The 19,195-nt window shown below is 62.0% G+C and overlaps 5 non-coding genes across 5 annotated transcripts; all 5 read right to left on the bottom strand.

Annotated features, from left to right (window-relative positions):
- Positions 1-8,190: 8,190 nt before the first annotated feature.
- TRNAN-GUU (transfer RNA asparagine (anticodon GUU)) lies at positions 8,191-8,264 on the bottom strand. The gene has a single exon. It is a non-coding gene; the product is annotated as a tRNA-Asn (tRNA).
- Positions 8,265-9,815: 1,551 nt separating this feature from the next.
- TRNAN-GUU (transfer RNA asparagine (anticodon GUU)) lies at positions 9,816-9,889 on the bottom strand. The gene has a single exon. It is a non-coding gene; the product is annotated as a tRNA-Asn (tRNA).
- A 1,560-nt stretch (positions 9,890-11,449) lies between these two features.
- Positions 11,450-11,523, bottom strand: TRNAN-GUU (transfer RNA asparagine (anticodon GUU)). Its single transcript has one exon. It is a non-coding gene; the product is annotated as a tRNA-Asn (tRNA).
- A 3,176-nt stretch (positions 11,524-14,699) lies between these two features.
- TRNAN-GUU (transfer RNA asparagine (anticodon GUU)) lies at positions 14,700-14,773 on the bottom strand. The gene has a single exon. It is a non-coding gene; the product is annotated as a tRNA-Asn (tRNA).
- Positions 14,774-16,324: 1,551 nt separating this feature from the next.
- On the bottom strand, positions 16,325-16,398 carry TRNAN-GUU (transfer RNA asparagine (anticodon GUU)). The gene has a single exon. It is a non-coding gene; the product is annotated as a tRNA-Asn (tRNA).
- Positions 16,399-19,195: the final 2,797 nt, after the last annotated feature.

Raw genomic sequence — 19,195 nt, 5'->3', positions numbered from 1 at the left:
GGCAAAAGGGAGCCCGCTAGCAAGCGCCAGAAGGCCGAGCGTAGCCACGTCCCCGGGTGGGCTCGAACCACCATCCTTTCGGTTAACAGCCGAACACGCTGACCCATTGCGCCACTGAGACCTCAAAGGGCTTTTCGAAACGCTGCCTAGCAGCCTGCTCCTCTGCCTGGCCGTGCCAGTGCAGCCCAGGTGCTAGAGTGGATTGCGGGCAGTCTAGCCCCAAGGGAGCAGAGTGGCGCAGCGGAAGCGTGCTGGGCCCATAACCCATAGGTCGATGGATCGAAACCATCCTCTGCTACGTGTGGGCCGGCCTCTTTTGACTCCGCGCCTTCACTCCAGGCTGCAAGTAGCTAAAGGCCAGGCCAGGATGCCGCCTGCGGGGAAGCTCTCGGCAGCCCCCCGCTTCCTGTGTGGGAGGCATGGAGGCCTCCTCTTCTGTCCTCAGGCAACAGGGCTTCCTCCTGCCCTTTTCCCACCCACAAGGGCCGCCGGGACCCGCTCAGGGAGCGCGCCAGGGAGGCTCTCCAGACGCTCGTGGAACAAAGCACTTCTGGACCACGCTACCCAGAGCCTTCATTCAGGCCTAGACAAAACGCCTAGACAAAGAGCTGCCACAGCATCAACACTGGCCTTGCTCTACTACTCCCAGGCACGCCAAACCCCTCACAAAGAGAACTTCTGCCTTCGCCATACTGCTCAACAACAGGACACGCGAGCAATTCCCTCCGACGCGCCGCTTCTCCCGCATCGCCACCACCCACGCTCTTTAGGCACACGCCGGCTGACCAAAACCCATCTCATCCCATCAAAAGCTTCTGCCCAGCCCAAGAGGACCAGCTACGTTCCCGGCTCAATTCATCCCTTACAGTCAGAGCCAAAAATCACCAGCTGACGGTCCTTCAGAATCCTCAATGGAAAGGGGGAGAGGGAATTGTGGGAGCACTCGCCACGGTCTCGGTTGAGGCTTGCAGCAGTCATGGAAGAGAGAGCTGGCTTCGGTCAAGTCTCGGGAGTACGGCCACGGCTTGGACGGGTCCTTCAGTCCTTGGCTCAGAGCTTCGGTTGGTAGCCCACATCCTCCCGAGGTAAAAAAGCAGGAGGGCTTTCCTTCCAGGGCCTTTTGCATCTTCTGCCGTGGGAGGCGAATCCTGGTGTTCTGGCTGTGGGGGAAAAAGACAGCCACAAGATGGCGTTTGGAGTCACACGGGCGAGTCGCCTGTCCAAGCGGGACCGAGTCCCTTCCAAAGAGAAACCATGGCAGCCATGCAAGTCCAAGGCTGCACAGGAAACCTCAGGAGCTGCGACTGGGGCTCAGTTCGCGCGGCCACGCTTCCCAGGGGAGGCATGAGACAGGCCCAGAGGTCTGCGCAGCAAACAGGCCCGCAGGAGGGAGGCGGCTAAGAACCCGCGCGGCTCGTGCGTTTCTCCCTCTCAGCTGGCGTAGAGGCGGGAGGGGAACGACACCTGCCCGGCTGGAGCTTTCGCGCTTGGGCTCGGGGCTTAAGCCCTGAGGCCGAGGCCCCGGCGCGGTTGCTGGGAGACGGGCTCCCGTGGCACGGCACGGCCCCTGAACCTTGCCGGCCACAAGGCGACCTCACCGAGGCCGAGAGGGATGGCTTGGAGGTGGCAAAAGGGAGCCCGCTAGCAAGCGCCAGGAGGCCGAGCGTAGCCACGTCCCCGGGTGGGCTCGAACCACCATCCTTTCGGTTAACAGCCGAACGCGCTGACCCATTGCGCCACAGCGACCTCGAAGGGGTTTCCGAAACGCTGCCTAGCAGCCTGCTCCTCTGCCTGGCCGTGCCAGTGCAGCCCAGGTGCTAGAGTGGATTGCGGGCAGTCTAGCCCCAAGGGAGCAGAGTGGCGCAGCGGAAGCGTGCTGGGCCCATAACCCAGAGGTCGATGGATCGAAACCATCCTCTGCTACGTGTGGGCCGGCCTCTTTTGACTCCGTGCCTTCACTCCAGGCTGCAAGTAGCTAAAGGCCAGGCCAGGATGCCGCCTGCGGGGAAGCTCTCGGCAGCCCCCCGCTTCCTGTGTGGGAGGCACGGAGGCCTCCTCTTCTGTCCTCAGGCAACAGGGCTTCCTCCTGCCCTTTTCCCACCCACAAGGGCCGCCGGGACCCGCTCAGGGAGCGCGCCAGGGAGGCTCTCCAGACGCTCGTGGAACAAAGCACTTCTGGACCACGCTACCCAGAGCCTTCATTCAGGCCTAGACAAAACGCCTAGACAAAGAGCTGCCACAGCATCAACACTGGCCTTGCTCTACTACTCCCAGGCACGCCAAACCCCTCACAAAGAGAACTTCTGCCTTCGCCATACTGCTCAACAACAGGACACGCGAGCAATTCCCTCCGACGCGCCGCTTCTCCCGCATCGCCACCACCCACGCTCTTTAGGCACACGCCGGCTGACCAAAACCCATCTCATCCCATCAAAAGCTTCTGCCCAGCCCAAGAGGACCAGCTACGTTCCCGGCTCAATTCATCCCTTACAGTCAGAGCCAAAAATCACCAGCTGACGGTCCTTCAGAATCCTCAATGGAAAGGGGGAGAGGGAATTGTGGGAGCACGGGCAGCACTCGCCACGGTCTCGGTTGAGGCTTGCAGCAGTCATGGAAGAGAGAGCTGGCTTCGGTCAAGTCTCGGGAGTACGGCCACGGCTTGGACGGGTCCTTCAGTCCTTGGCTCAGAGCTTCGGTTGGTAGCCCACATCCTCCCGAGGTAAAAAAGCAGGAGGGCTTTCCTTCCAGGGCCTTTTGCATCTTCTGCCGTGGGAGGCGAATCCTGGTGTTCTGGCTGTGGGGGAAAAAGACAGCCACAAGATGGCGTTTGGAGTCACACGGGCGAGTCGCCTGTCCAAGCGGGACCGAGTCCCTTCCAAAGAGAAACCATGGCAGCCATGCAAGTCCAAGGCTGCACAGGAAACCTCAGGAGCTGCGACTGGGGCTCAGTTCGCGCGGCCACGCTTCCCAGGGGAGGCATGAGACAGGCCCAGAGGTCTGCGCAGCAAACAGGCCCGCAGGAGGGAGGCGGCTAAGAACCCGCGCGGCTCGTGCGTTTCTCCCTCTCAGCTGGCGTAGAGGCGGGAGGGGAACGACACCTGCCCGGCTGGAGCTTTCGCGCTTGGGCTCGGGGCTTAAGCCCCGAGGCCGAGGCCCCGGCGCGGTTGCTGGGAGACGGGCTCCCGTGGCACGGCACGGCCCCTGAACCTTGCCGGCCACAAGGTGACCTCACCGAGGCCGAGAGGGATGGCTTGGAGGTGGCAAAAGGGAGCCCGCTAGCAAGCGCCAGGAGGCCGAGCATAGCCACGTCCCCGGGTGGGCTCGAACCACCATCCTTTCGGTTAACAGCCGAACACGCTGACCCATTGCGCCACTGAGACCTCAAAGGGCTTTTCGAAACGCTGCCTAGCAGCCTGCTCCTCTGCCTGGCCGTGCCAGTGCAGCCCAGGTGCTAGAGTGGATTGCGGGCAGTCTAGCCCCAAGGGAGCAGAGTGGCGCAGCGGAAGCGTGCTGGGCCCATAACCCATAGGTCGATGGATCGAAACCATCCTCTGCTACGTGTGGGCCGGCCTCTTTTGACTCCGCGCCTTCACTCCAGGCTGCAAGTAGCTAAAGGCCAGGCCAGGATGCCGCCTGCGGGGAAGCTCTCGGCAGCCCCCCGCTTCCTGTGTGGGAGGCACGGAGGCCTCCTCTTCTGTCCTCAGGCAACAGGGCTTCCTCCTGCCCTTTTCCCACCCACAAGGGCCGCCGGGACCCGCTCAGGGAGCGCGCCAGGGAGGCTCTCCAGACGCTCGTGGAACAAAGCACTTCTGGACCACGCTACCCAGAGCCTTCATTCAGGCCTAGACAAAACGCCTAGACAAAGAGCTGCCACAGCATCAACACTGGCCTTGCTCTACTACTCCCAGGCACGCCAAACCCCTCACAAAGAGAACTTCTGCCTTCGCCATACTGCTCAACAACAGGACACGCGAGCAATTCCCTCCGACGCGCCGCTTCTCCCGCATCGCCACCACCCACGCTCTTTAGGCACACGCCGGCTGACCAAAACCCAACTCATCCCATCAAAAGCTTCTGCCCAGCCCAAGAGGACCAGCTACGTTCCCGGCTCAATTCATCCCTTACAGTCAGAGCCAAAAATCACCAGCTGACGGTCCTTCAGAATCCTCAATGGAAAGGGGGAGAGGGAATTGTGGGAGCACGGGCAGCACTCGCCACGTTCTCGGTTGAGGCTTGCAGCAGTCATGGAAGAGAGAGCTGGCTTCGGTCAAGTCTCGGGAGTACGGCCACGGCTTGGACGGGTCCTTCAGTCCTTGGCTCAGAGCTTCGGTTGGTAGCCCACATCCTCCCGAGGTAAAAAAGCAGGAGGGCTTTCCTTCCAGGGCCTTTTGCATCTTCTGCCGTGGGAGGCGAATCCTGGTGTTCTGGCTGTGGGGGAAAAAGACAGCCACAAGATGGCGTTTGGAGTCACACGGGCGAGTCGCCTGTCCAAGCGGGACCAAGTCCCTTCCAAAGAGAAACCATGGCAGCCATGCAAGTCCAAGGCTGCACAGGAAACCTCAGGAGCTGCGACTGGGGCTCAGTTCGCGCGGCCACGCTTCCCAGGGGAGGCATGAGACAGGCCCAGAGGTCTGCGCAGCAAACAGGCCCGCAGGAGGGAGGCGGCTAAGAACCCGCGCGGCTCGTGCGTTTCTCCCTCTCAGCTGGCGTAGAGGCGGGAGGGGAACGACACCTGCCCGGCTGGAGCTTTCGCGCTTGGGCTCGGGGCTTAAGCCCCGAGGCCGAGGCCCCGGCGCGGTTGCTGGGAGACGGGCTCCCGTGGCACGGCACGGCCCCTGAACCTTGCCGGCCACAAGGTGACCTCACCGAGGCCGAGAGGGATGGCTTGGAGGTGGCAAAAGGGAGCCCGCTAGCAAGCGCCAGGAGGGCGAGCGTAGCCACGTCCTTGGGTGGGCTCGAACCACCATCCTTTCGGTTAACAGCCGAACGCGCTGACCCATTGCGCCACAGAGACCTCGAAGGGCTTTCCGAAACGCTGCCTAGCAGCCTGCTCCTCTGCCTGGCCGTGCCAGTGCAGCCCAGGTGCTAGAGTGGATTGCGGGCAGTCTAGCCCCAAGGGAGCAGAGTGGTGCAGCGGAAGCGTGCTGGGCCCATAACCCAGAGATCGAGGGATCGAAACCATCCTCTGCTACGTGTGGGCCGGCCTCTTTTGACTCCGCGCCTTCACTCCAGGCTGCAAGTAGCTAAAGGCCAGGCCAGGATGCCGCCTGCGGGGAAGCTCTCGGCAGCCCCCCGCTTCCTGTGTGGGAGGCACGGAGGCCTCCTCTTCTGTCCTCAGGCAACAGGGCTTCCTCCTGCCCTTTTCCCACCCACAAGGGCCGCCGGGACCCGCTCAGGGAGCGCGCCAGGGAGGCTCTCCAGACGCTCGTGGAACAAAGCACTTCTGGACCACGCTACCCAGAGCCTTCATTCAGGCCTAGACAAAACGCCTAGACAAAGAGCTGCCACAGCATCAACACTGGCCTTGCTCTACTACTCCCAGGCACGCCAAACCCCTCACAAAGAGAACTTCTGCCTTCGCCATACTGCTCAACAACAGGACACGCGAGCAATTCCCTCCGACGCGCCGCTTCTCCCGCATCGCCACCACCCACGCTCTTTAGGCACACGCCGGCTGACCAAAACCCATCTCATCCCATCAAAAGCTTCTGCCCAGCCCAAGAGGACCAGCTACGTTCCCGGCTCAATTCATCCCTTACAGTCAGAGCCAAAAATCACCAGCTGACGGTCCTTCAGAATCCTCAATGGAAAGGGGGAGAGGGAATTGTGGGAGCACTCACCACGGTCTCGGTTGAGGCTTGCAGCAGTCATGGAAGAGAGAGCTGGCTTCGGTCAAGTCTCGGGAGTACGGCCACGGCTTGGACGGGTCCTTCAGTCCTTGGCTCAGCGCTTCGGTTGGTAGCCCACATCCTCCCGAGGTAAAAAAGCAGGAGGGCTTTCCTTCCAGGGCCTTTTGCATCTTCTGCCGTGGGAGGCGAATCCTGGTGTTCTGGCTGTGGGGGAAAAAGACAGCCACAAGATGGCGTTTGGAGTCACACGGGCGAGTCGCCTGTCGAAGCGGGACCGAGTCCCTTCCAAAGAGAAACCATGGCAGCCATGCAAGTCCAAGGCTGCACAGGAAACCTCAGGAGCTGCGACTGGGGCTCAGTTCGCGCGGCCACGCTTCCCAGGGGAGGCATGAGACAGGCCCAGAGGTCTGCGCAGCAAACAGGCCCGCAGGAGGGAGGCGGCTAAGAACCCGCGCGGCTCGTGCGTTTCTCCCTCTCAGCTGGCGTAGAGGCGGGAGGGGAACGACACCTGCCCGGCTGGAGCTTTCGCGCTTGGGCTCGGGGCTTAAGCCCCGAGGCCGAGGCCCCGGCGCGGTTGCTGGGAGACGGGCTCCCGTGGCACGGCACGGCCCCTGAACCTTGCCGGCCACAAGGTGACCTCACCGAGGCCGAGAGGGATGGCTTGGAGGTGGCAAAAGGGAGCCCGCTAGCAAGCGCCAGGAGGCCGAGCGTAGCCACGTCCTTGGGTGGGCTCGAACCACCATCCTTTCGGTTAACAGCCGAACGCGCTGACCCATTGCGCCACAGAGACCTCGAAGGGCTTTCCGAAACGCTGCCTAGCAGCCTGCTCCTCTGCCTGGCCGTGCCAGTGCAGCCCAGGTGCTAGAGTGGATTGCGGGCAGTCTAGCCTCAAGGGAGCAGAGTGGCGCAGCGGAAGCGTGCTGGGCCCATAACCCATAGGTCGATGTATCGAAACCATCCTCTGCTACGTGTGTGCCGGCCTCTTTTGACTCCGCGCCTTCACTCCAGGCTGCAAGTAGCTAAAGGCCAGGCCAGGATGCCGCCTGCGGGGAAGCTCTCGGCAGCCCCCCGCTTCCTGTGTGGGAGGCACGGAGGCCTCCTCTTCTGTCCTCAGGCAACAGGGCTTCCTCCTGCCCTTTTCCCACCCACAAGGGCCGCCGGGACCCGCTCAGGGAGCGCGCCAGGGAGGCTCTCCAGACGCTCGTGGAACAAAGCACTTCTGGACCACGCTACCCAGAGCCTTCATTCAGGCCTAGACAAAACGCCTAGACAAAGAGCTGCCACAGCATCAACACTGGCCTTGCTCTACTACTCCCAGGCACGCCAAACCCCTCACAAAGAGAACTTCTGCCTTCGCCATACTGCTCAACAACAGGACACGCGAGCAATTCCCTCCGACGCGCCGCTTCTCCCGCATCGCCACCACCCACGCTCTTTAGGCACACGCCGGCTGACCAAAACCCATCTCATCCCATCAAAAGCTTCTGCCCAGCCCAAGAGGACCAGCTACGTTCCCGGCTCAATTCATCCCTTACAGTCAGAGCCAAAAATCACCAGCTGACGGTCCTTCAGAATCCTCAATGGAAAGGGGGAGAGGGAATTGTGGGAGCACTCACCACGGTCTCGGTTGAGGCTTGCAGCAGTCATGGAAGAGAGAGCTGGCTTCGGTCAAGTCTCGGGAGTACGGCCACGGCTTGGACGGGTCCTTCAGTCCTTGGCTCAGAGCTTCGGTTGGTAGCCCACATCCTCCCGAGGTAAAAAAGCAGGAGGGCTTTCCTTCCAGGGCCTTTTGCATCTTCTGCCGTGGGAGGCGAATTCTGGTGTTCTGGCTGTGGGGGAAAAAGACAGCCACAAGATGGCGTTTGGAGTCACACGGGTGAGTCGCCTGTCCAAGCGGGACCGAGTCCCTTCCAAAGAGAAACCATGGCAGCCATGCAAGTCCAAGGCTGCACAGGAAACCTCAGGAGCTGCGACTGGGGCTCAGTTCGCGCGGCCACGCTTCCCAGGGGAGGCATGAGACAGGCCCAGAGGTCTGCGCAGCAAACAGGCCCGCAGGAGGGAGGCGGCTAAGAACCCACGCGGCTCGTGCGTTTCTCCCTCTCAGCTGGCGTAGAGGCGGGAGGGGAACGACACCTGCCCGGCTGGAGCTTTCGCGCTTGGGCTCCGGGCTTAAGCCCTGAGGCCGAGGCCCCGGCGCGGTTGCTGGGAGACGGGCTCCCGTGGCACGGCACGGCCCCTGAACCTTGCCGGCCACAAGGTGACCTCACCGAGGCCGAGAGGGATGGCTTGGAGGTGGCAAAAGGGAGCCCGCTAGCAAGCGCCAGGAGGCCAAGCGTAGCCACGTCCCTGGGTGGGCTCGAACCACCATCCTTTCGGTTAACAGCCGAACGCGCTGACCCATTGTGCCACAGAGACCTCGAAGGGCTTTCCGAAACGCTGCCTAGCAGCCTGCTCCTCTGCCTGGCCGTGCCAGTGCAGCCCAGGTGCTAGAGTGGATTGCGGGCAGTCTAGCCCCAAGGGAGCAGAGTGGCGCAGCGGAAGTGTGCTGGGCCCATAACCCAGAGGTCGATGGATCGAAACCATCCTTTGCTACGTGTGGGCCGGCCTCTTTTGACTCGGCGCCTTCACTCCAGGCTGCAAGTAGCTAAAGGCCAGGCCAGGATGCCGCCTGCGGGGAAGCTCTCGGCAGCCCCCCGCTTCCTGTGTGGGAGGCACGGAGGCCTCCTCTTCTGTCCTCAGGCAACAGGGCTTCCTCCTGCCCTTTTCCCACCCACAAGGGCCGCCGGGACCCGCTCAGGGAGCGCGCCAGGGAGGCTCTCCAGACGCTCGTGGAACAAAGCACTTCTGGACCACGCTACCCAGAGCCTTCATTCAGGCCTAGACAAAACGCCTAGACAAAGAGCTGCCACAGCATCAACACTGGCCTTGCTCTACTACTCCCAGGCACGCCAAACCCCTCACAAAGAGAACTTCTGCCTTCGCCATACTGCTCAACAACAGGACACGCGAGCAATTCCCTCCGACGCGCCGCTTCTCCCGCATCGCCACCACCCACGCTCTTTAGGCACACGCCGGCTGACCAAAACCCATCTCATCCCATCAAAAGCTTCTGCCCAGCCCAAGAGGACCAGCTACGTTCCCGGCTCAATTCATCCCTTACAGTCAGAGCCAAAAATCACCAGCTGACGGTCCTTCAGAATCCTCAATGGAAAGGGGGAGAGGGAATTGTGGGAGCACTCGCCACGTTCTCGGTTGAGGCTTGCAGCAGTCATGGAAGAGAGAGCTGGCTTCGGTCAAGTCTCGGGAGTACGGCCACGGCTTGGACGGGTCCTTCAGTCCTTGGCTCAGAGCTTCGGTTGGTAGCCCACATCCTCCCGAGGTAAAAAAGCAGGAGGGCTTTCCTTCCAGGGCCTTTTGCATCTTCTGCCGTGGGAGGCGAATCCTGGTGTTCTGGCTGTGGGGGAAAAAGACAGCCACAAGATGGCGTTTGGAGTCACACGGGCGAGTCGCCTGTCCAAGCGGGACCGAGTCCCTTCCAAAGAGAAACCATGGCAGCCATGCAAGTCCAAGGCTGCACAGGAAACCTCAGGAGCTGTGACTGGGGCTCAGTTCGCGCGGCCACGCTTCCCAGGGGAGGCATGAGACAGGCCCAGAGGTCTGCGCAGCAAACAGGCCCGCAGGAGGGAGGCGGCTAAGAACCCGCGCGGCTCGTGTGTTTCTCCCTCTCAGCTGGCGTAGAGGCGGGAGGGGAGCGACACCTGCCCGGCTGGAGCTTTCGCGCTTGGGCTCGGGGCTTAAGCCCCGAGGCCGAGGCCCCGGCGCGGTTGCTGGGAGACGGGCTCCTGTGGCACGGCACGGCCCCTGAACCTTGCCGGCCACAAGGTGACCTCACCGAGGCCGAGAGGGATGGCTTGGAGGTGGCAAAAGGGAGCCCGCTAGCAAGCGCCAGGAGGCCGAGCGTAGCCACGTCCCTGGGTGGGCTCGAACCACCATCCTTTCGGTTAACAGCCGAACGCGCTGACCCATTGCGCCACAGAGACCTCGAAGGGGCTTCTGAAACGCTGCCTAGCAGCCTGCTCCTCTGCCTGGCCGTGCCAGTGCAGCCCAGGTGCTAGAGTGGATTGCGGGCAGTCTAGCCCCAAGGGAGCAGAGTGGCGCAGCGGAAGCGTGCTGGGCCCATAACCCAGAGGTTGATGGATCGAAACCATCCTCTGCTACGTGTGGGCCGGCCTCTTTTGACTCCGCGCCTTCACTCCAGGCTGCAAGTAGCTAAAGGCCAGGCCAGGATGCCGCCTGCGGGGAAGCTCTCGGCAGCCCCCCGCTTCCTGTGTGGGAGGCACGGAGGCCTCCTCTTCTGTCCTCAGGCAACAGGGCTTCCTCCTGCCCTTTTCCCACCCACAAGGGCCGCCGGGACCCGCTCAGGGAGCGCGCCAGGGAGGCTCTCCAGACGCTCGTGGAACAAAGCACTTCTGGACCACGCTACCCAGAGCCTTCATTCAGGCCTAGACAAAACGCCTAGACAAAGAGCTGCCACAGCATCAACACTGGCCTTGCTCTACTACTCCCAGGCACGCCAAACCCCTCACAAAGAGAACTTCTGCCTTCGCCATACTGCTCAACAACAGGACACGCGAGCAATTCCCTCCGACGCGCCGCTTCTCCCGCATCGCCACCACCCACGCTCTTTAGGCACACGCCGGCTGACCAAAACCCATCTCATCCCATCAAAAGCTTCTGCCCAGCCCAAGAGGACCAGCTACGTTCCCGGCTCAATTCATCCCTTACAGTCAGAGCCAAAAATCACCAGCTGACGGTCCTTCAGAATCCTCAATGGAAAGGGGGAGAGGGAATTGTCGGAGCACGGGCAGCACTCGCCACGTTCTCGGTTGAGGCTTGCAGCAGTCATGGAAGAGAGAGCTGGCTTCGGTCAAGTCTCGGGAGTACGGCCACGGCTTGGACGGGTCCTTCAGTCCTTGGCTCAGAGCTTCGGTTGGTAGCCCACATCCTCCCGAGGTAAAAAAGCAGGAGGGCTTTCCTTCCAGGGCCTTTTGCATCTTCTGCCGTGGGAGGCGAATCCTGGTGTTCTGGCTGTGGGGGAAAAAGACAGCCACAAGATGGCGTTTGGAGTCACACGGGCGAGTCGCCTGTCCAAGCGGGACCGAGTCCCTTCCAAAGAGAAACCATGGCAGCCATGCAAGTCCAAGGCTGCACAGGAAACCTCAGGAGCTGCGACTGGGGCTCAGTTCGCGCGGCCACGCTTCCCAGGGGAGGCATGAGACAGGCCCAGAGGTCTGCGCAGCAAACAGGCCCGCAGGAGGGAGGCGGCTAAGAACCCGCGCGGCTCGTGCGTTTCTCCCTCTCAGCTGGCGTAGAGGCGGGAGGGGAACGACACCTTCCCGGCTGGAGCTTTCGCGCTTGGGCTCCGGGCTTAAGCCCCGAGGCCGAGGCCCCGGCGCGGTTGCTGGGAGACGGGCTCCTGTGGCACGGCACGGCCCCTGAACCTTGCCGGCCACAAGGTGACCTCACCGAGGCCGAGAGGGATGTCTTGGAGGTGGCAAAAGGGAGCCCACTAGCAAGCGCCAGGAGGCCGAGCGTAGCCACGTCCCTGGGTGGGCTCGAACCACCATCCTTTCGGTTAACAGCCGAACGCACTGACCCATTGTGCCACAGAGACGTCGAAGGGCTTTCCGAAACGCTGCCTAGCAGCCTGCTCCTCTGCCTGGCCGTGCCAGTGCAGCCCAGGTGCTAGAGTGGATTGCGGGCAGTCTAGCCCCAAGGGAGCAGAGTGGCGCAGCGGAAGCGTGCTGGGCCCATAACCCAGAGGTCGATGGATCGAAACCATCCTCTGCTACGTGTGGGCTGGCCTCTTTTGACTCCGCGCCTTCACTCCAGGCTGCAAGTAGCTAAAGGCCAGGCCAGGATGCCGCCTGCGGGGAAGCTCTCGGCAGCCCCCCGCTTCCTGTGTGGGAGGCACGGAGGCCTCCTCTTCTGTCCTCAGGCAACAGGGCTTCCTCCTGCCCTTTTCCCACCCACAAGGGCCGCCGGGACCCGCTCAGGGAGCGCGCCAGGGAGGCTCTCCAGACGCTCGTGGAACAAAGCACTTCTGGACCACGCTACCCAGAGCCTTCATTCAGGCCTAGACAAAACGCCTAGACAAAGAGCTGCCACAGCATCAACACTGGCCTTGCTCTACTACTCCCAGGCACGCCAAACCCCTCACAAAGAGAACTTCTGCCTTCGCCATACTGCTCAACAACAGGACACACGAGCAATTCCCTCCGACGCGCCGCTTCTCCCGCATCGCCACCACCCACGCTCTTTAGGCACACGCCGGCTGACCAAAACCCATCTCATCCCATCAAAAGCTTCTGCCCAGCCCAAGAGGACCAGCTACGTTCCCGGCTCAATTCATCCCTTACAGTCAGAGCCAAAAATCACCAGCTGATGGTCCTTCAGAATCCTCAATGGAAAGGGGGAGAGGGAATTGTGGGAGCACTCGCCACGTTCTCGGTTGAGGCTTGCAGCAGTCATGGAAGAGAGAGCTGGCTTCGGTCAAGTCTCGGGAGTACGGCCACGGCTTGGACGGGTCCTTCAGTCCTTGGCTCAGAGCTTCGGTTGGTAGCCCACATCCTCCCGAGGTAAAAAAGCAGGAGGGCTTTCCTTCCAGGGCCTTTTGCATCTTCTGCCGTGGGAGGCGAATCCTGGTGTTCTGGCTGAGGGGGAAAAAGACAGCCACAAGATGGCGTTTGGAGTCACACGGGCGAGTCGCCTGTCCAAGCGGGACCGAGTCCCTTCCAAAGAGAAACCATGGCAGCCATGCAAGTCCAAGGCTGCACAGGAAACCTCAGGAGCTGCGACTGGTGCTCAGTTCGCGCGGCCACGCTTCCCAGGGGAGGCATGAGACAGGCCCAGAGGTCTGCGCAGCAAACAGGCCCGCAGGAGGGAGGCGGCTAAGAACCCGCGCGGCTCGTGCGTTTCTCCCTCTCAGCTGGCGTAGAGGCGGGAGGGGAACGACACCTGCCCGGCTGGAGCTTTCGCGCTTGGGCTCGGGGCTTAAGCCCCGAGGCCGAGGCCCCGGCGCGGTTGCTGGGAGACGGGCTCCCGTGGCACGGCACGGCCCCTGAACCTTGCCGGCCACAAGGTGACCTCACCGAGGCCGAGAGGGATGGCTTGGAGGTGGCAAAAGGGAGCCCGCTAGCAAGCGCCAGGAGGCCGAGCGTAGCCACGTCCTTGGGTGGGCTCGAACCACCATCCTTTCGGTTAACAGCCGAACTCGCTGACCCATTGCGCCACAGAGACCTCGAAGGGCTTTCCGAAACGCTGCCTAGCAGCCTGCTCCTCTGCCTGGCCGTGCCAGTGCAGCCCAGGTGCTAGAGTGGATTGCGGGCAGTCTAGCCTCAAGGGAGCAGAGTGGCGCAGCGGAAGCGTGCTGGGCCCATAACCCATAGGTCGATGTATCGAAACCATCCTCTGCTACGTGTGTGCCGGCCTCTTTTGACTCCGCGCCTTCACTCCAGGCTGCAAGTAGCTAAAGGCCAGGCCAGGATGCCGCCTGCGGGGAAGCTCTCGGCAGCCCCCCGCTTCCTGTGTGGGAGGCACGGAGGCCTCCTCTTCTGTCCTCAGGCAACAGGGCTTCCTCCTGCCCTTTTCCCACCCACAAGGGCCGCCGGGACCCGCTCAGGGAGCGCGCCAGGGAGGCTCTCCAGACGCTCGTGGAACAAAGCACTTCTGGACCACGCTACCCAGAGCCTTCATTCAGGCCTAGACAAAACGCCTAGACAAAGAGCTGCCACAGCATCAACACTGGCCTTGCTCTACTACTCCCAGGCACGCCAAACCCCTCACAAAGAGAACTTCTGCCTTCGCCATACTGCTCAACAACAGGACACGCGAGCAATTCCCTCCGACGCGCCGCTTCTCCCGCATCGCCACCACCCACGCTCTTTAGGCACACGCCGGCTGACCAAAACCCATCTCATCCCATCAAAAGCTTCTGCCCAGCCCAAGAGGACCAGCTACGTTCCCGGCTCAATTCATCCCTTACAGTCAGAGCCAAAAATCACCAGCTGACGGTCCTTCAGAATCCTCAATGGAAAGGGGGAGAGGGAATTGTGGGAGCACTCACCACGGTCTCGGTTGAGGCTTGCAGCAGTCATGGAAGAGAGAGCTGGCTTCGGTCAAGTCTCGGGAGTACGGCCACGGCTTGGACGGGTCCTTCAGTCCTTGGCTCAGAGCTTCGGTTGGTAGCCCACATCCTCCCGAGGTAAAAAAGCAGGAGGGCTTTCCTTCCAGGGCCTTTTGCATCTTCTGCCGTGGGAGGCGAATTCTGGTGTTCTGGCTGTGGGGGAAAAAGACAGCCACAAGATGGCGTTTGGAGTCACACGGGTGAGTCGCCTGTCCAAGCGGGACCGAGTCCCTTCCAAAGAGAAACCATGGCAGCCATGCAAGTCCAAGGCTGCACAGGAAACCTCAGGAGCTGCGACTGGGGCTCAGTTCGCGCGGCCACGCTTCCCAGGGGAGGCATGAGACAGGCCCAGAGGTCTGCGCAGCAAACAGGCCCGCAGGAGGGAGGCGGCTAAGAACCCACGCGGCTCGTGCGTTTCTCCCTCTCAGCTGGCGTAGAGGCGGGAGGGGAACGACACCTGCCCGGCTGGAGCTTTCGCGCTTGGGCTCCGGGCTTAAGCCCTGAGGCCGAGGCCCCGGCGCGGTTGCTGGGAGACGGGCTCCCGTGGCACGGCACGGCCCCTGAACCTTGCCGGCCACAAGGTGACCTCACCGAGGCCGAGAGGGATGGCTTGGAGGTGGCAAAAGGGAGCCCGCTAGCAAGCGCCAGGAGGCCAAGCGTAGCCACGTCCCTGGGTGGGCTCGAACCACCATCCTTTCGGTTAACAGCCGAACGCGCTGACCCATTGTGCCACAGAGACCTCGAAGGGCTTTCCGAAACGCTGCCTAGCAGCCTGCTCCTCTGCCTGGCCGTGCCAGTGCAGCCCAGGTGCTAGAGTGGATTGCGGGCAGTCTAGCCCCAAGGGAGCAGAGTGGCGCAGCGGAAGTGTGCTGGGCCCATAACCCAGAGGTCGATGGATCGAAACCATCCTTTGCTACGTGTGGGCCGGCCTCTTTTGACTCGGCGCCTTCACTCCAGGCTGCAAGTAGCTAAAGGCCAGGCCAGGATGCCGCCTGCGGGGAAGCTCTCGGCAGCCCCCCGCTTCCTGTGTGGGAGGCACGGAGGCCTCCTCTTCTGTCCTCAGGCAACAGGGCTTCCTCCTGCCCTTTTCCCACCCACAAGGGCCGCCGGGACCCGCTCAGGGAGCGCGCCAGGGAGGCTCTCCAGACGCTCGTGGAACAAAGCACTTCTGGACCACGCTACCCAGAGCCTTCATTCAGGCCTAGACAAAACGCCTAGACAAAGAGCTGCCACAGCATCAACACTGGCCTTGCTCTACTACTCCCAGGCACGCCAAACCCCTCACAAAGAGAACTTCTGCCTTCGCCATACTGCTCAACAACAGGACACGCGAGCAATTCCCTCCGACGCGCCGCTTCTCCCGCATCGCCACCACCCACGCTCTTTAGGCACACGCCGGCTGACCAAAACCCATCTCATCCCATCAAAAGCTTCTGCCCAGCCCAAGAGGACCAGCTACGTTCCCGGCTCAATTCATCCCTTACAGTCAGAGCCAAAAATCACCAGCTGACGGTCCTTCAGAATCCTCAATGGAAAGGGGGAGAGGGAATTGTGGGAGCACTCGCCACGTTCTCGGTTGAGGCTTGCAGCAGTCATGGAAGAGAGAGCTGGCTTCGGTCAAGTCTCGGGAGTACGGCCACGGCTTGGACGGGTCCTTCAGTCCTTGGCTCAGAGCTTCGGTTGGTAGCCCACATCCTCCCGAGGTAAAAAAGCAGGAGGGCTTTCCTTCCAGGGCCTTTTGCATCTTCTGCCGTGGGAGGCGAATCCTGGTGTTCTGGCTGTGGGGGAAAAAGACAGCCACAAGATGGCGTTTGGAGTCACACGGGCGAGTCGCCTGTCCAAGCGGGACCGAGTCCCTTCCAAAGAGAAACCATGGCAGCCATGCAAGTCCAAGGCTGCACAGGAAACCTCAGGAGCTGCGACTGGGGCTCAGTTCGCGCGGCCACGCTTCCCAGGGGAGGCATGAGACAGGCCCAGAGGTCTGCGCAGCAAACAGGCCCGCAGGAGGGAGGCGGCTAAGAACCCGCGCGGCTCGTGTGTTTCTCCCTCTCAGCTGGCGTAGAGGCGGGAGGGGAGCGACACCTGCCCGGCTGGAGCTTTCGCGCTTGGGCTCGGGGCTTAAGCCCCGAGGCCGAGGCCCCGGCGCGGTTGCTGGGAGACGGGCTCCTGTGGCACGGCACGGCCCCTGAACCTTGCCGGCCACAAGGTGACCTCACCGAGGCCGAGAGGGATGGCTTGGAGGTGGCAAAAGGGAGCCCGCTAGCAAGCGCCAGGAGGCCGAGCGTAGCCACGTCCCTGGGTGGGCTCGAACCACCATCCTTTCGGTTAACAGCCGAACGCGCTGACCCATTGCGCCACAGAGACCTCGAAGGGGCTTCCGAAACGCTGCCTAGCAGCCTGCTCCTCTGCCTGGCCGTGCCAGTGCAGCCCAGGTGCTAGAGTGGATTGCGGGCAGTCTAGCCCCAAGGGAGCAGAGTGGCGCAGCGGAAGCGTGCTGGGCCCATAACCCAGAGGTTGATGGATCGAAACCATCCTCTGCTACGTGTGGGCCGGCCTCTTTTGACTCCGCGCCTTCACTCCAGGCTGCAAGTAGCTAAAGGCCAGGCCAGGATGCCGCCTGCGGGGAAGCTCTCGGCAGCCCCCCGCTTCCTGTGTGGGAGGCACGGAGGCCTCCTCTTCTGTCCTCAGGCAACAGGGCTTCCTCCTGCCCTTTTCCCACCCACAAGGGCCGCCGGGACCCGCTCAGGGAGCGCGCCAGGGAGGCTCTCCAGACGCTCGTGGAACAAAGCACTTCTGGACCACGCTACCCAGAGCCTTCATTCAGGCCTAGACAAAACGCCTAGACAAAGAGCTGCCACAGCATCAACACTGGCCTTGCTCTACTACTCCCAGGCACGCCAAACCCCTCACAAAGAGAACTTCTGCCTTCGCCATACTGCTCAACAACAGGACACGCGAGCAATTCCCTCCGACGCGCCGCTTCTCCCGCATCGCCACCACCCACGCTCTTTAGGCACACGCCGGCTGACCAAAACCCATCTCATCCCATCAAAAGCTTCTGCCCAGCCCAAGAGGACCAGCTACGTTCCCGGCTCAATTCATCCCTTACAGTCAGAGCCAAAAATCACCAGCTGACGGTCCTTCAGAATCCTCAATGGAAAGGGGGAGAGGGAATTGTCGGAGCACGGGCAGCACTCGCCACGTTCTCGGTTGAGGCTTGCAGCAGTCATGGAAGAGAGAGCTGGCTTCGGTCAAGTCTCGGGAGTACGGCCACGGCTTGGACGGGTCCTTCAGTCCTTGGCTCAGAGCTTCGGTTGGTAGCCCACATCCTCCCGAGGTAAAAAAGCAGGAGGGCTTTCCTTCCAGGGCCTTTTGCATCTTCTGCCGTGGGAGGCGAATCCTGGTGTTCTGGCTGTGGGGGAAAAAGACAGCCACAAGATGGCGTTTGGAGTCACACGGGCGAGTCGCCTGTCCAAGCGGGACCGAGTCCCTTCCAAAGAGAAACCATGGCAGCCATGCAAGTCCAAGGCTGCACAGGAAACCTCAGGAGCTGCGACTGGGGCTCAGTTCGCGCGGCCACGCTTCCCAGGGGAGGCATGAGACAGGCCCAGAGGTCTGCGCAGCAAACAGGCCCGCAGGAGGGAGGCGGCTAAGAACCCGCGCGGCTCGTGCGTTTCTCCCTCTCAGCTGGCGTAGAGGCGGGAGGGGAACGACACCTTCCCGGCTGGAGCTTTCGCGCTTGGGCTCCGGGCTTAAGCCCCGAGGCCGAGGCCCCGGCGCGGTTGCTGGGAGACGGGCTCCTGTGGCACGGCACGGCCCCTGAACCTTGCCGGCCACAAGGTGACCTCACCGAGGCCGAGAGGGATGTCTTGGAGGTGGCAAAAGGGAGCCCACTAGCAAGCGCCAGGAGGCCGAGCGTAGCCACGTCCCTGGGTGGGCTCGAACCACCATCCTTTCGGTTAACAGCCGAACGCACTGACCCATTGCGCCACAGAGACATCGAAGGGCTTTCCGAAACGCTGCCTAGCAGCCTGCTCCTCTGCCTGGCCGTGCCAGTGCAGCCCAGGTGCTAGAGTGGATTGCGGGCAGTCTAGCCCCAAGGGAGCAGAGTGGCGCAGCGGAAGCGTGCTGGGCCCATAACCCAGAGGTCGATGGATCGAAACCATCCTCTGCTACGTGTGGGCTGGCCTCTTTTGACTCCGCGCCTTCACTCCAGGCTGCAAGTAGCTAAAGGCCAGGCCAGGATGCCGCCTGCGGGGAAGCTCTCGGCAGCCCCCCGCTTCCTGTGTGGGAGGCACGGAGGCCTCCTCTTCTGTCCTCAGGCAACAGGGCTTCCTCCTGCCCTTTTCCCACCCACAAGGGCCGCCGGGACCCGCTCAGGGAGCGCGCCAGGGAGGCTCTCCAGACGCTCGTGGAACAAAGCACTTCTGGACCACGCTACCCAGAGCCTTCATTCAGGCCTAGACAAAACGCCTAGACAAAGAGCTGCCACAGCATCAACACTGGCCTTGCTCTACTACTCCCAGGCACGCCAAACCCCTCACAAAGAGAACTTCTGCCTTCGCCATACTGCTCAACAACAGGACACACGAGCAATTCCCTCCGACGCGCCGCTTCTCCCGCATCGCCACCACCCACGCTCTTTAGGCACACGCCGGCTGACCAAAACCCATCTCATCCCATCAAAAGCTTCTGCCCAGCCCAAGAGGACCAGCTACGTTCCCGGCTCAATTCATCCCTTACAGTCAGAGCCAAAAATCACCAGCTGATGGTCCTTCAGAATCCTCAATGGAAAGGGGGAGAGGGAATTGTGGGAGCACTCGCCACGTTCTCGGTTGAGGCTTGCAGCAGTCATGGAAGAGAGAGCTGGCTTCGGTCAAGTCTCGGGAGTACGGCCACGGCTTGGACGGGTCCTTCAGTCCTTGGCTCAGAGCTTCGGTTGGTAGCCCACATCCTCCCGAGGTAAAAAAGCAGGAGGGCTTTCCTTCCAGGGCCTTTTGCATCTTCTGCCGTGGGAGGCGAATCCTGGTGTTCTGGCTGAGGGGGAAAAAGACAGCCACAAGATGGCGTTTGGAGTCACACGGGCGAGTCGCCTGTCCAAGCGGGACCGAGTCCCTTCCAAAGAGAAACCATGGCAGCCATGCAAGTCCAAGGCTGCACA

The sequence above is a fragment of the Pelodiscus sinensis genome, chromosome 25 (genome assembly GCF_049634645.1).
Source record: "Pelodiscus sinensis isolate JC-2024 chromosome 25, ASM4963464v1, whole genome shotgun sequence".
Classification (NCBI taxonomy): domain Eukaryota; kingdom Metazoa; phylum Chordata; order Testudines; family Trionychidae; genus Pelodiscus; species Pelodiscus sinensis.
The sequence above is the reverse complement of the archived record's forward strand: the minus strand, read 5'-3'. Positions and strand labels throughout refer to the sequence as shown.